Source organism: Anas platyrhynchos, chromosome 2, assembly GCF_047663525.1.
Source record: "Anas platyrhynchos isolate ZD024472 breed Pekin duck chromosome 2, IASCAAS_PekinDuck_T2T, whole genome shotgun sequence".
NCBI lineage: Eukaryota > Metazoa > Chordata > Aves > Anseriformes > Anatidae > Anas > Anas platyrhynchos.
In genome coordinates this window covers 38909050-38924794 of record NC_092588.1, presented here as the reverse complement: position 1 = coordinate 38924794, position 15745 = coordinate 38909050, and the positions used below count along the sequence as shown (strand labels likewise).

The 15745-nt window shown below is 34.6% G+C and overlaps 2 long non-coding RNA genes across 10 annotated transcripts in view; one reads left to right on the top strand and one right to left on the bottom strand.

Moving 5' to 3' along the window:
- LOC101791391 (uncharacterized) overlaps positions 1 to 15745 on the top strand; it is a 120974-nt gene that overhangs the window by 55117 nt on the left and 50112 nt on the right. The gene's annotated exons all lie outside the window — the stretch shown is intronic.
- LOC119715891 (uncharacterized) overlaps positions 3173 to 15745 on the bottom strand; it is an 87388-nt gene continuing 74815 nt past the window's right edge. The window contains exons 1-3 of one of the 2 annotated variants that reach the window (XR_005263365.2): positions 10431 to 10532; positions 8425 to 8574; positions 3173 to 7758 (exon numbers count right to left, since the gene is read on the bottom strand). This is a non-coding gene — a long non-coding RNA (uncharacterized lncRNA). Of the gene's footprint in view, positions 7759 to 8424; positions 8575 to 10430; positions 10533 to 15745 lie in introns of those variants that run through there. The other variant, XR_011807496.1, reaches the window with a different exon arrangement.

The following is a 15745-nucleotide window of genomic DNA, read 5'->3' as shown; positions in this document are numbered from 1 at the left end:
AAAACAAAAAAAAACAAACCAGGAAAGACAACCTCAGTAAAGTTTCTTTGCAGATCAAAATGAATGTGCTTACTATATTCTCCCTGCTAAATACATTTATAGTTACTATTTTCCGTAGCTATTTTGATTGTACTTGTTAGTACCATTGCCATTACTAATATATACTTTGCTGTTAAGATCACTATTTTCTATCTGAAGTCAATGATACATGAACTGGTAGCCTTGGAAGTTAATGGTGAAGAATTCGGACCTCTACCGTGAAATTCTTTGAGCGTATTCTGTCAAAATCAAAAAACACAATTATGACCTAAACATAAGGGTCAGTGTTCAGGAAAGCAGCAGTCAGAAAAGCAGGGTATCTACACGCACTGCTCTAGCTTGTAATTTGACGTGCAGTTCTCTTTGCTGGGAGATGTTCATTCTAAGACTTAAAAAACAAAGAAACAAAAAACCACAAACTTTTATTCCGTGACAACATTTACTGAAACAAACAAACAAACAGCAACAAACCCTCATCTGCTGCTGGATACTGCAATTTTTGGCTATCATAGTCCTCTAGGAAAAATAATATTAATTTAGGTCTTTGTGAGATCCTGAAGGACTTAACAAAAGTGTTAAACTATCGTTTATTTCTCAATACATGAAGTAAACTACACCCAGTTACTGTTTGTAAGAGTACATAGAATCATACAATCATGGAGTCATTAAGGTTGGAAAAGACCTCCAATATCATCTGGTCTAACCATTTCCCTACTGCCAATGTCACCCACTAAACCATGTTCCAAAGCACCAGGTCCAACCTTTCCTTTAACACCTATACATATGTATATACATATGTATTAGGTTTATGTGGCAAGTTTTTGGGGCTGCAGGGGTGGCTTCTGTGAGCAAAGCCCAGCAGCTGCCCCATGTCAGATCAGAGCGAGCTCCAGACAGCTCCAAAAGGGACTTGCTGCTGACCAGAGCTGAGGCAGTGAGTGATGCTGGTTGGTCCTCTGGGAGAGCAGATTTAAGGAAGGGGGAAAAAACCTGCTGTGCAACAACAATTGGGAGAGAGAAGTCAGAGTATGAGCCTTGCAGCCCCCAAGGTCAGTGCAGCAGGAAGGTAGGAGGTGTTCCAGGCAGGCAGCAGCAGTTCCCCTGGGGCCTGTGGAGAGGCCCCTGGTATAGCAGGCTGTCCCCCTGAAGCCCATGGGTTCCACGGCAGAGCAGATCTCCATGCTGCAGCAGACAAAGAAGCCCTGTGGACTTTAGCTAGCCATTAGTGTTAAACTACCACTGTATATATATGGAGAACATGCTTAGCAAATCTTCAGTTTACTTGAAGATACTTGGCAGTCTTGCTTTCACTTCTAGACTAAATACATGAAAGCACTGCTTTGTCTTGAAATATTTGGACAACATCTTCAACTACGATAGTAAATACACTTTGTGACGTCTCAGTCCATCACATCATTGCATTTTTTCTGGTGTCCAATTAGCTTCTTGGAGTCCAGAGTGCCACCTTAGGATGAAATGTTTATTTTGAAGAATACCTATTACAAGCCATGCCAGTAACAGATTATCATATACTGCAGTGTTAGCCAGAAAAAAAAAAAAAAAAGGCCTCTTATTAAAGCTGGTGGTGACAGACTTTTGTGTGTCTTCAGGGAGTCTAGCTGTCCATGTACACTTTTGCTTGTATTTCTTCTCTTTGAACTATTTATTGTATCCCCCCACTATGTAGTCTAAAAAAATAGCTTATGAATGATGACTTATTACTGCTGTGTTCTACATTCTTCTCAACCTTGACAACATTGGGTGTGTTTCAGTGTCTCATTATTTGTGAAATAGGTAATAGAGGAATCAATGTGTTTGGGACATTTTTTTAATGTCTGGATAGATCAGCTTTTCATTAATTACCTTTGCAACTCAAGAACCACAATTGTTCCCCATGTTTTTGTTAGAAAAAATATAACTGACACTTCAGATCTGGCCACCCTGATAACTCTTAGCCAGCTGCAGCTACTTCTAAAAAATACACTCAAAATATCAATGAAAAGAGGACCCTTTGTAAATCCCACCAGGTACAAAAGTATCATCAAATACGAACCCTAATGAACCTAAAGTGTCAATGTCATTCATGAAATGTTACATTTTAGCTAGAAGGCACACAATTTATTTACTTCAAATGTCATAATGTCACCAGTTTAAGAAAAAGACCTGAATACAGTGACTTTTTCTTGGTAATCTCTCTCGCTCCGAAGTATGGACTGAAATCATTTTTTTTGCAACAATGATGACAGTAGATTAATAGAATAAGAATTTGTTTTTCTAAAACCAAGAGATTATCTAGAAATCCCTGCTTTTTATTGTGCTTAGTGGGAGATGATGAAGCACCTCTTACCATTGCTGTTGCAGTGGCTGCCTTCATTTTTTGTGACATAGAAACCTTTCTTTTATGATTTTTTTTTTCTTTCTTTAGAATAACTTTTATTTTTCCAGATACTTTCCTCTTGGAGTTAATGAACATTGCTAAAATGAGTAGGATTGTTCAAGCTTTTTATTTATTTATTTATTTATTTATTTATTTATTTATATTTGTTTGCATTGGTGGAATGGGTATTATCTCCCAAATCTATTTGGTTGACTCTAGCTTTTATTGACTTTGTGCATTTTTTAGGATTTGGGAAAATAAATGCAAGTACAAGAAGAACACAGCCTATTAGGTCAAGTTCTGTTCTCACAAATGCATGTCCATTGAAACTAATGGATTTTCATAGATATAACTCAGAGCAGAATTTGATGATTAGTTTTCATCTCCTGAGAAGGAAAAGGATACTCAGATGCCTTAGCTACGTCAAAGTAGATACATATCCCAAGCAACTAGAAATATGTACTGGGATTATTTTAAATGCAGCAATATATACTTTGTGCTGAAGCCAAGGTATCCTATATTATTATAAATTGGTAGTATGTTATGTATGCAATATATTCAAGTAGTATTAAAGTCAATGCAACTGTACATGGAATGGTAAAAAAAAACCTGATATATAGCACAAGATAGCTTCTTGAACATGCATTTTGTATTAGCTAAGGGTGTTTTAACTTTGCTACAATCACATCACCAGCTTTACTACAGACCTGGTAAAATTTCTGAAGCAATGGTTAAAATATTTTAATAAAAGCTGAGTTTTCCTTTTTTTTTTTTTTTTTCTTTTTGTGCTGCCATGTTAGTACTGTGGTTCTTTGTGTACTCCAGGTGCTCTTCTAGTACAATTTAAAACTACAGTGTATTAGTATCAGTAAATTCCTCTTAAAACAATCCGAAAAATAGCAGTCATAGTTAAGAGATGTACAAAGGTGTTAACATAATGATTTTAACTTACCATGCCCCGCAGAAAGGATAGAGTGTTTTGTTGTTATTTTGTTTTATGTTTTTGTTTGTTTTGTTTTAGTATGGGAAGACATTTTAACTAAGCAATAGTTCAGGCATAGGAATAAGTGCACTAAATTACTCATGAGTAAGTATAGGTTCAAAATCAATAGAAAATCTACTAGAAGAAGCACTTTTTGGGACAAGCAACTATGCTTAAAGGCAAAATGAGATGGCTGACATCATTTCTGGGAACATGACTAAATGATCCTCGTCTTTCCTTATTCCAATACCATGTTCCCACATACTGGAAAAATTATTTGATTCTTAGACTCAGAATCAAGTAGAGTTTATAGTTCAGTAATCCTGTGAGAGAAAATAAGGGCAAAATAACAAGAATCTAGATTAACCACTGCAAGACATGGATTGTGTTTATGAATTGAAATACTTTTTTTCTAGTGAATGAGTAGTGGTATTTGTATTTTTTCCCTCCCATTTCCTTGGAAATTTTCCTTATTCAAAACTATAACACTTCTTTAATGGAGTTGCATGTGTAAAATTAGTGCTACGTTATTTACACATGTCCCAAGTTTATTGGCACTCTCCTCCCTTCTTCCTGTTTTGAAAAACTAGATCTTGATCCATTGTGATTCTTCTTGAGTCAGAATGGCATTACCAGTGAAACTTTTTAAACTAGCATTCTTTTAGCTGAATAGACAGTGAGGCACTTTATTCTGACATCCCAATGATTGTCAGGAAAATTTCCAATCTCCATCATTAATGAAAAGGAAACTAAAGGAAAAAAAAATAAAAATAAAAGGACAGAACAAAAGGAGATGGTTTTCTTCTGCTTTATCATTTTGCAGTTGTAGTGTCCTGCTCTCAGAGGCCTCCCTTCTTCTGTCTGATTTATGTTAATCTCCGTAAGGTAGCACAGTAGCCATCAACTAAAGACAAGTGATGCTTTCTTTTATTACTCAAGCACCACTCTTGGAGTTTACTAAGCCACTTAAAGTTACTGACAAATCACAAGAAAATCTATGCCTGGTGAGCATATACAACAGAATGTGTCCTAGAACTGTCAATATGGAAATGATCCTGAATTAAACGTTTGGACCTGTTGAACTGTCTAAAAATTCATGATTGAATTAAATTACCCAAAGCAGCTAGCAATTATTGGTTGCAAGCTAACTTGTGCACTCATCCTTTGTCACACTGTGAATTTTACTCTCTTTAAAGATTTGTCTGTAATTTCATTTTCTGACTTACTTGTTTGAATTGTTTAATTTAACATTGTAATAACATACATCCAGAATATTTTTCAGAATAGGCATGTAATTCTGCAACATATTCAACATGACACCTTCTTATTTCATTTAGATTGCTTAGTTGAAATCTTACCAAGTCAACAGACTGAATTGTCCGAATACTATTTCTCCTGTTTGAAGTATAATAGCTCAGAAATTTTTACCTGCTGTTACATAGGGTTCCTCTAACTGCCAAAACGATATTCTGAAATGATTGCAAGTTGATGTGTTGCAATATAACACTTATGAAGTTCAACTTGCTTAGATTATCAGAAAGAAGATCAAGTAGTGATTTGACTATAGAATATAAGTACCTATATAAACAAAAATAACTGGTACTAAAGGCTCTTCAGTCTGGGACAGAAAAGAACCAGTGTAACAAGAACCAAATGGTTGCTCTTAAAGAGACTCAAATTCAAATTTTATTTTATTTTGTTTTGTTTTATTTTATTTTATTTTATTTTATTTTATTTTATTTTATTTTATTTTATTTTATTTTATTTTAATTTTTGTGCACATCATCAAGGATAACTAAATAGAAAAATATTAAGTTCTTCCAATTCTGAATTCTTTAAGCCTTTCTGAAAGATACTCTTGGTACTTTTTAGAAAACACAGGCTGTTTCTAGATTCATTTTGGTTTAATATGAAATTTCATTGCTTGTGTTAGATATGAGGTACAATTGACTTTCTGGCCTTAAAGTCTGTGTATCTATGAATAATTTAGCAATACATCTTTGCTTATTTTGTACATTTGCCAACATTTTGTGTTATAATGATTTTCTCTTTCCCCCTGTGTTGCATTGGTTTCTCAAAAATGTTCTTATATCAGTGAGAACACAGATAATATATACCTTTCTGTAGATTCTTTCTTTATCCATAAATAAAGTGTGCTTTGAATGCACTATCCAAATCAGGTTAGTTTTTGTAAAAAGAAGAATTTAAACCCTTTGATTTTGAGTATTATAAATGAATGAAAGCCATTACTTCAGAAGTATTCAACTAATATCTTGACCTGTATGTCAAAGCTCTGTATTTCAAAAGAACAATTCAGTTCAAACGAAACACTTAAATTCTTCTTTACAAAAATATGGTTGCTCCAAAGACAGGTCATCCTGTGTATATTGTATATACGGTTATGTTATTGGAGAAACCTGTTTCCTTGATTAAATGCTAAATAAAACCATTAAGTGCTTTCAAATATAACAGAGAGTTAAATAAGTCTCGTTAATCAAATAAAAGCTTTCCCAGAAGTATTGAAATAGGAAGTGTGCAAAAATTCTGTAGTAAAGGGTTCACAAATAGATTTTGCTTGTCATCAATGGGTTTCAAAAGCGAGACTTTTTGGTATATTTTGATATAATGACATATAGTTAAAGAGGTCAGTCAGTGTCCAGTGCATATTCCACAATTTAGCTGTTTCTTTTCCTTACAGGCAGAGAACAGGTTCCTCTGCATAATGCTCATCTCAAAAAATACTTGCAGATTTGATATGTCCAACTGCTTTCCTTTTATATTTTTTCTAAAAATATGAGAAATTATGTGGTGGTATTAGCCTGCTTGAATTTAAGTCTATTAAGACAAATAATGACTTGGAAATACTTAGAAAATTACTTCAGGCCATAGGATCCTTCATTCACAGCCCTTTTGTTTATTGCAATTTTATTTATTTATTTTTTTTTCACAATGCTGTACTTTATTACTTTGATTGAACCCAAACTGATAAATATTACCCTAATTTATCTAGACATCACTTTTTTTCTTTATCATATCACCTTATTGCATGTTCAAAAAGCCTTAAAAGTATGCTTTTGCTTGCCTCCTAAATGCTGCTCCCTATGGTAGTACAACCCTAACACTAGGTTGCCTATGGTGTAGCTGTCTATTGCTTTGCAATCACTTCATCACTTATCCTACACTAAATAGTTGCAGACATTACTGTCTTTATCAACCACAATAAGCCTGATTTGGTAACACTTTATATCTTCAACTGGATGTTAGGCAATGGATTTATGAATATGAACTTCACAAATACAGATATTGAGTTACATTCTCAGTTTTGCTTTCAAACCATAACATGAATTTATCTAAATATATAACTAACAACAGTTTAATAAAGTCCCCATCCCTTGCTAAATCTTAGGTTTTAAAACCTGTTACTAAAACAGTGTGTTACACAGAAGAATACAATAGACAGATGAGTTCACTTTCACGTGTTAGACACACTGCTTAATGCACTACTGGGATATGGATAGCATTGCTGGAGACCAACAGAAGAGTACAAGATGCACTGTGACTTATCCAGAGCTAAAGATAGAAGAATCTTTATAGCATGCTGGTACTACATTATCTTAAAAGATTTTGAAGGCACAGAAGAAGCTAAGTGGCTTAAGTAAGCATTGTATTTTTTAATTTTGAAATGTTTCCCTTTGCTCTTAAAAGTATTATATTGTTATATACTCTATATTCTACTGGATAGCAGCATTTAAAAATTATCAATGCCTATTCTTCTACATTACAATACTGACTCAAGAAGTAATGGTATCTGATAATGCAAATTGTAAATGTTGTTCCTCTCCTTCTTGGACAAATGCTGTTATTTTTATTTTCAGGGTAGACCAAGAAAAATACAAACTGTAAGTCTTGTATTGTGTGCTTTTCTTTTAGAAGATGGTCACTTTTCATAGAGCAGATTTGATGACGTCATGTATTCCAAGAGAACAAACTTAACTGTGATAGTTTCGTTTTAAGGATATGGAGTGAATTCTTTCATTTAAAGAGAACAGGCCAGACAGCTCTTCACTACAGAATCCAAGAAGGGTGAAGTGACTACTGTCTAAAAATTTCAAGACTAGAATGGTTGTTTGTATTATTTCCCATTTTTGTTACAGCTGCTGTCATGAGAAAGGAGTCATGTTGTGGCATTTTCTGTTCTCTTTGCAGACTCTGTCACAAGAACAAAACTTGAAAGTTTCAATAGCTACCCTTGCCCATGGAAGACAGTTGAATGGTGTTCTTTAACCTTTTATGTTCTCAGTACTGTGACTGGCGATGCATTCCAGAAGGCATTCCACTTTCTTCCCCAAAGTTGTTGGACCTGTACAGGGGAGTCAAAAAATGCCAGACAATCAAATGGCAAAGCACAGTAAAGGGCAAAGGCAATGAAATGTATTGCAGTATTTCACTGCAACTTTTCACATTTCCAACTTACTGAGACAAAGGATGTGGAGATAAAAACATATCAGAACATGAGGATATTAGAACAATTGTGATTATAATGATAATAATGAAAATTAACATGAGCCTCAGTCATCTCTTTAAATTGTCTACCATTAATAGAATAAGCCTGGGGATATTTCCCCCTGACTTATATGCTTTTCTAAATTGTTGCCTGTTGAATTCAGTTCTAAGGGTAGCTTGTCCACTGCCTTTTGTTTGTTTGTTTGTTTGTTTGTTTTGGCTTTATGGCATTAAGAGCATAATTTCAGAATATGCCCCAAATAAAAATCTGTACTTTAGCAACTTCAATCACTTACTCCTAACAACACGAGGAATTACAAATCTTTAAGGAGAATGCCTATAACAACAAAGGTACCGCTGTTTTCAAATATCTTTTCAGTGATGAGAAGTACACTATTCAGTTAATAGGAAGAGCCAGATGAGTCTTATGCACTTGTCAAACAGGATGTGCTAGAAATGATAAAATGTGTCCGTATATGAAATTTGGTTTACAAATGACTTAAGTATGGAAGCAATTACTTACTTCAGCTCTTCTCTATTTAAAGGAGTAGCACTGTCTGGAAGCTCTGTCAGACTGAAGTGACTTCAGAATTTGCCTTTTTTCCATCATGGTAGAACATGGTAGCTGAGGAATGCTTTGTTTAATGAGTTCTCAGGGAAGAAAACCCTATGTCTATTTTGAAAAAAAAAAAAAAAAAAAAGTGAGAGCTTTTGGTAGAGTGAACTAGTAGCACTCTTTAAAGACAGTAAAATGACATTTCTGAACAGTTAAACCACTTATCACTAAGATCTGATGCTGTAAATACTTATGGCTGCTCATTATTTCATCCTTGCAAATAAATCTGAGTTAAAATTTTCAAGGACAAAGTTATACACACGCATAAGCACTTCAAGAATGAAAAGAGTCATTCCAGGAATATGTGAAAGATCAAATATTCAAATTTTCTCTTCTTTATAATTGCATGTGTTCTTCATTGGAGAATTTTGGACTTCTTTTTACAATATTAATCTCTCCAAATGAAAAAGTTTAATCTTTTTAAATACTGCAAATATACAAAATCTCTCAGGAAACAGAGCAGTAGCATAGATTAGATTCTGAACATATTGCAGAATGGACAAGAGCACCGCAACATGACTGGAAAACAGCCAAAAATACATTGCCATACTGTGTACCTAATAGAAACACTCATTGAATAAGGCTGCGTGAATTTTATTTGGAAGACTTTTTTTTTTCCCTTTCACAGAGAGTTTCTGCATTTGTTTTCACATTCTAATTTAAAGTAAATATATAATGAATTATCTTTATGTATAATGAATTTTCTTTCATAGAAAGCCTCCCATCAGCTCACCTACATAATATAACATAAAAAATCACAGGTGAGTTAAATACTCTTATTACATGATATCTTTTGTCATTTTGAACATCTCCCCTCAATACTGTTAAGTTCAAGTTCTGGAAACCAAATTTTCATTGCTTCTAACTTTTTATTATTATTTTTCAAATATTTTAATTACTTTAGGTATTGTGCCTTTTTCTTCAAAGGCACTCTGTTGCCTCAGCCTGACAAATCTGAAAAAGTGATCTAGAGCCTGGGAGGAATACAATGGTTGACACCTTAGAACTGTCTTGAGAGCTGACCCTTGACACTGGGTTTGAAGTACACAAAGCTGAGTATTACCAGCAGCCTCAACAAGTGCCAAGAAGTTGTGCTAGATCTTACTTTTCCTAATATAAACATATAGCAGTATGCATATATTAAAAACAAAACAATAAGAACAAGAATCTTACCAAATGAAAATATCACACTGAACACATTATTTTGTCATGGAAAGAAAATGAGAGGGAGAATGACCCTCACATATATTACTGAGCTTAGTGCCCTGGAATGCAACCTCCTGGATAATGATAAAGCACTATAATATTAACATACACATGTAAGAAAGTGACTGCACTGTGAGCTTTTCATAGGAGAAGTCATTTGGTTGATCAGTACCTTAGGTAGTATAACTGAAACAAGCCAGTAAACTTTACTGTGCATTGAGGTCATTCTAGGAAATATATTTGGTTCCTGACAAATATTTTGGTGTCTTCTGCCTTCAGTAAAGAAATGTGTAATGATGAACACTTTGTAATGACAGATTTTGCAATATATCTATCAAGCCATTTGCACACTACCTAGATCAGTTATTCATACTATCACAGAATCACAGAATTGTCTAAGTTGGAAGAGACCTCAAGATCATCAAGTCCAACCTCTGACCAAGTCCTCCACTAAACCATATCGCTAAGTTCAACATCTAAATGTGTTTTAAAGACCTCCAGGGACGGTGACTCCGCCACTTCCCCTGGGCAGCCCATTCCAATGCCTCACAACCCTCTCAGTAGAGAAGTTCTTCCTAATATCCAACCTAAAACACCCCTGGCACGACTTTAGCCCATTCCCCCTCATCCTGTCACCAGGCACGTAGTAGTCATAAACATAGCCTCTATTGGCTTCAGCAGGTTCATAAGCATTGATAAAGGCTTACCTACTACTACTTATTTTGAAGAAAATGTCACAGGAAATTGCTTGTAAAAACTTCCTTCCTTTCTTTGTCCCAACAAAAATAATTCAGCAATGTGTCTTAAACATTACTTTTTTTTTTTTTCACCCCTCCCCCTCCCTCCCTCCCTCCCTCCCTTCCTTCCTTCCTTCCTTCCTTCCTTCCTTCCTTCCTTCCTTCCTTCCTTCCTTCCTTCCTTCCTTCCTTCCTTCCTTCCTTCTTCCTTATCTCAGAGCAGCTATTGTGTTTGGTACTAAAATCACCAAACCCACCAAAAGGTCTTTTTAATAAAAATTCACTTTTCTACACCCTTCTGCTTTGAATCCTCTAAAGCTATTTAAACCAATAAGCTGTCACAGTTCTTTAGATGAAATGTTAAAGTGTCTTCTGGTAATCAGAGTCTTATGAAGAGTTTTGAAATTTCAATCTTTTCTTACCCAACTGGAACACAATATACTTTTATTGGGACTGCCACAGCCCTGCCCTGGTCCCATTATGTGACCTATGTGACCTCATGTACAGCATTATTAAGCTTGAAAAGTCTTGTATTTGAGTTCCAGGGAACTCTAGCTAAACATGTTAAAGACTGAAGGTCGAACTCTGCATGCGTTTGTAACAACAGCTATAGGGATAGCCAACCATCCTGGTTGGCTCTGTTTCTTTTGGTATTGAGGAGGGAACTGCAACATGCTACTAACTTTTATATGGTTAAAAGAAAAAAAAAAGTAGAGAAGAAATTTTGTTATTGTTTTGAAAAAAAAAAAAATAGCTGGTAGAAGAAATTCAGAATAACAAAATAAGGTGATTTGAAAGAACAGATATTATGTTATTTCTTATGGAATGAAAAAATTAAAACAATTTGATCAAGAATCAGTAGAATGCATATTTGTACTGTTGAATTCTTTTATTTCAGTAATGTCAAAGAATTAGATAATGAAGTGAGAAAGCTTAAATTATTTAGTTCAGCAGTTTCCCATTGACATTTTTTTTTCCTTTCAGCACTTTGATTTCGATGAAACTACATTTTCATAGAAAATGTACTGTTCCTCTCACCTCACTTTGTTCTAAAATAGCCCAGATTTGTAGCCTTTCTGGTCATGCTGTGTAGTCTTTTTTTCCCTTGGGTGTTTGAAAATGAGTTGGAACTGAAAGGATAAGAAGTTATTGGAAGAAGAAGGAATTTGATCTATTAAATTGCCTGTGTTATCAGCTGTGGTGGTTATTCTGAAATTGCATTTCTAGACTTAAGGTTTTATTTGTGATATATTTTTAACTTAAAACTAATGTGCACAGTCATAGGAATTAGGAATCCTTTTCAGTATTTGTATAACTGCAATATCTAAATAAATAGATAGAACTTGTCTGTTGCCATCATGTCCCATCTTCTGGATCCTTGCTGTACCATCTCAAAAACAGGACAAAACTGTTAATTTCTGCAGATTTATGCCACCCCAAAGCCACACATAAGAACTTACAACCTGACACCAGGGCTGGCAGAAATGCAATTATTTTACCAGAAGGCACAGTATCCTCTGATACTCTTTAATTCATTAAGCCAGTTTGTCTTTAATAGTCAGAAAACGCCCATGGTACTTTGTAGAAGCAACAGTGCCAGCCCAGATGCAAAACCAGAGCTCACTCTGCTCTCCACGTGTTTCAAAGGTAAAAACTTCATGGAGAGGGTTCTTTGCTAAAAGATTGTTCAATTGTCCAAAGTATGATAAGACGAAAACAGAAAAGCAGTGCATGTTCTGACAGTGTACTTTGCACATAAACAGTTGTTGTGCCTGTGGTACGTCAGCAGCTGCTGAGCCAGAACACCTCTCTCAATTCTCATATCAAGGGTTGTGGCCCACAAACCACAAAAATACCTCGTGTTCTTTCCATGACAAGCTAGAAGTGTGAAACAATCTACGTTTCTGCTAAAATGTTCTGTGCTATCAGTAAACTTATTTCCCAGGCTTTAAAATGCTGCTGCTGCTGCTGCTGCTGATAATAATAATAATAATAATAATAATAATAATAATAATAATAATAATAAATATTGTCTGATAGGAAATACCAGAATTTGAAGCTCTGTTAGAGCTTTCCAATGGCTGAAAGCACTGTAATTCATAAATCACTGAAAGTACTTAAAATGAAAGTCAAAAAGAAGAAATGGATGAAAGCTCATTATAGAAAATGAACAGCCATTTTCCACTGTTTCTGCAGCAGAACCTTGATATCTATTTACATACTATTTCTAATATTGATATCACTGTGGCAAAATAAATCACTCCCCATACTTTTACATTTTTAATTACATTTTACTGTACTTATTATTTTATTTACAGTTAACCAGTTAGCCAATGCAATATGTATTTTATCTTACATATAGGATGGGGTTTCAGTATTTTAATCAGATTTTCCACATAATCTCCCCCCCCCATCTTCCTTTACTGTCTTTTTTTTTTTTTTTATGACCCTAAACACCACAGGATGTTGTTTTGTAGAAAATCTCATTATTTTTTAATGCACGGCTATTTATTAATGTATTGTGTATATAACACACTATGCATTTCTTTGCATTGATGAATACATTTACATCCACTTGAGAATAAGAATTCCCTTAAGGGCCAATCTCACATTTCTCTGGCTATGCTGCCACAAGACTATGCTTCTGATCTTCTGATGTTTTTCCTTTTTTTTTTTTTTTTTTAACTTAAGAGTCACAATGGTGTCTGTTCAGATTTGCTGAGAAGGTCTTTCTACCAGTGGACATAGATCATTATTCATTTTCTGAGTGTAGACCTGCATGTGCTGTGACAGATATTACTGAGCAAGGTACCCATATCTCAGCTGTGTTTTAATAAAGATGCTCTGAACTGTTGTTCTTTAGTGTGAAAGAGGTAAACTGCTCTCACATCAGTGTGTTGCCAACAGTATTTTGCAGTGGTATGTAAGCACCTTTTGGGTTAACAGCAAACAAGATATTGAAGTAAAAACATTTGTTTGAACTTCATACCTTAAGAACATGATGCCTTAAACAAATTCCATCAAAACCAATACAAAATCATATGAATTCATCATGAGAGATCTGGGTGGAAGACTTCAGTCTGTGGGAATACAGTGTATTTAGTAATTTCCTATTTTAAAATAATGTGAAATGGGTACAATTATTGAGGCCTTTTGTACCTCAGTAGCTGTTATCAGAATTAAGAAAATTACTGTTGATGCTTTATTTGCATGTTTGGACTTCCTTTTTCACCCTTGCTTTCTTCCTTCTTTCCTTCTCTCCTTTTAGATAAAGCATAAGCCAACTGTAATTTTTTAATACTTAACTGTATAGTATTTACCAAATTTCTGCTGTCAAGTTCTACTTTTTAAATTATCAAAGAATAGTTTGGTATCAATTTTTAATAGCTGAAATATGTTAATTCAACTCTTTTAACTGTCAAGTGCAGTAACTCTCCACCCCAAGTGAGTCAAGCACAGATAGCCCTGCATTTTGTGGGATCTGATTCATAGAATCACTAAGGTTAGAAAAGACCTTCAAGATCATCTGGTCCAACCATCACTCTATTACCAATGTCACCCACTAAACCATGTCCCTAAGCATCACATCCAACCGTTCCTTGAACACCCCCAGGGATGCTGCCTCTACCACCTCCCTGGGCAACCAGTTCCAATGCCTGAACCAGTTCCAATCTTTCTGAGAAGAAATGTCTCCTATTTCCAACCTAAACCTCCCCTGAAACAACTTGAAGCCATTCCCTCTAGTCCTATCACTAGTTATATGTGAGTTTGAACAGTTCCTAGAGAATCATCACAGTCACTAGATGCTAAAGAGAAATTCATACTTATAGTGACAAGTTGAAAGAAAGGTAGCAGTTTTAGAGGGTTTTAATCTTTATAGCTCAAAACTTTTAATTTGTGGGGAATAAATCTACAGTGTAATAAAGAATAATATTTTCCTCTCTCTAAACTCTGAACTCCCATAATCACATGATGGGATCAACTACCACTAAGTCTGTTCTGTTATTTTGAGGTAGCTGTGAAGGATAAGGAAAATGGTTCCCCTATTACTGTTTAAAAACCAAATCAGGTAATGTGCATGTCTATACAACATTTTAATCATCTAATGCACTCAGATGACTCCAAACTAGATTTATCCAAGACATTACTGTGTTATGGATCCCTGTAAGTGCTCTGCATGGACTCTTTACAGCCTATTGGGTAAATAATACAAATTTTAAAATGATGAAAATACTTAGGTACAAGAGAAATCCTAATGGTTTCAAAGGAGTGGTTATGCTGAATAAATAACATGCAAATTTCAAATTGTTTTCTTACAGATTTATGCATACTGTATCACACATTTGTGTTTGTGTTTGGGATTAACAAAACATTTGTTCATGGTGCATATCCTGATGCATATTTTTCAGATGCTTTTTACTTGCTTTAACTATCAAATATATCCTCTTTCCTTCTAGGTATCTTTATATATTCCAGTAAAATTACTATTGTGAATGAAATAAATAAATAGAAAGTTAGTTTATAACTTAAACCCACACCTAATTCAATTTTGACCCTTGCAATTTAAGAGATATATAGCATCACCTTACTATACAAAAGGTATAATAACAAGTCCAGAATTTTAATGTCATTCTTTTATCAACTTATATAATTGAAAATTATCACCCAGGAAAATTTTGGGTGCATAAAGCTTCTTTTGTAGTGGTTCATGCTGTGAAGCCTTGGGAAATGCCATTTTACAAACATAGATGGAGTAACATTTACACTAATATCTTGCATTTCTTTCTTTGTACAATATCAGAGGATTATTGTCATCAATTTAAAAATGTAAAAAATAAAAGCCTTTAGATTATATATGACTATGTATGACTTTTGCACAAGGAGGTTTTGTAGTCTCATTCTCCAGAGATATTCAAGGCCCATCTGGACGCCTACTTGTGCAACCTGCTGTAGGAAACCTGCTTTGGCAGGGGCGTTGGAACTGATGATCTCTTGAGGTCCCTTCCAACCCCTACAATTCTGTGATCCTGTGATTCTGTGACTTTGATTCCTCTTCTGCATTTTGCATGATTGGTTCATAAGTGTAAAGCCAATAATCACTCAATAATCACGAAACAAGGCTGCCCGCTATTCCTGACTTTATCATCAGAACATTTTCTCAATTCTAATTCAATATTTTTCTTCATTACCATCAGTCCTTTGGCTCTTATTTGAGTAATCTGCTTCCTTTGTTCATTTTATTGAAGGTTTATATGTTCATTGTCATTTAAGGCCTATTATCCTCT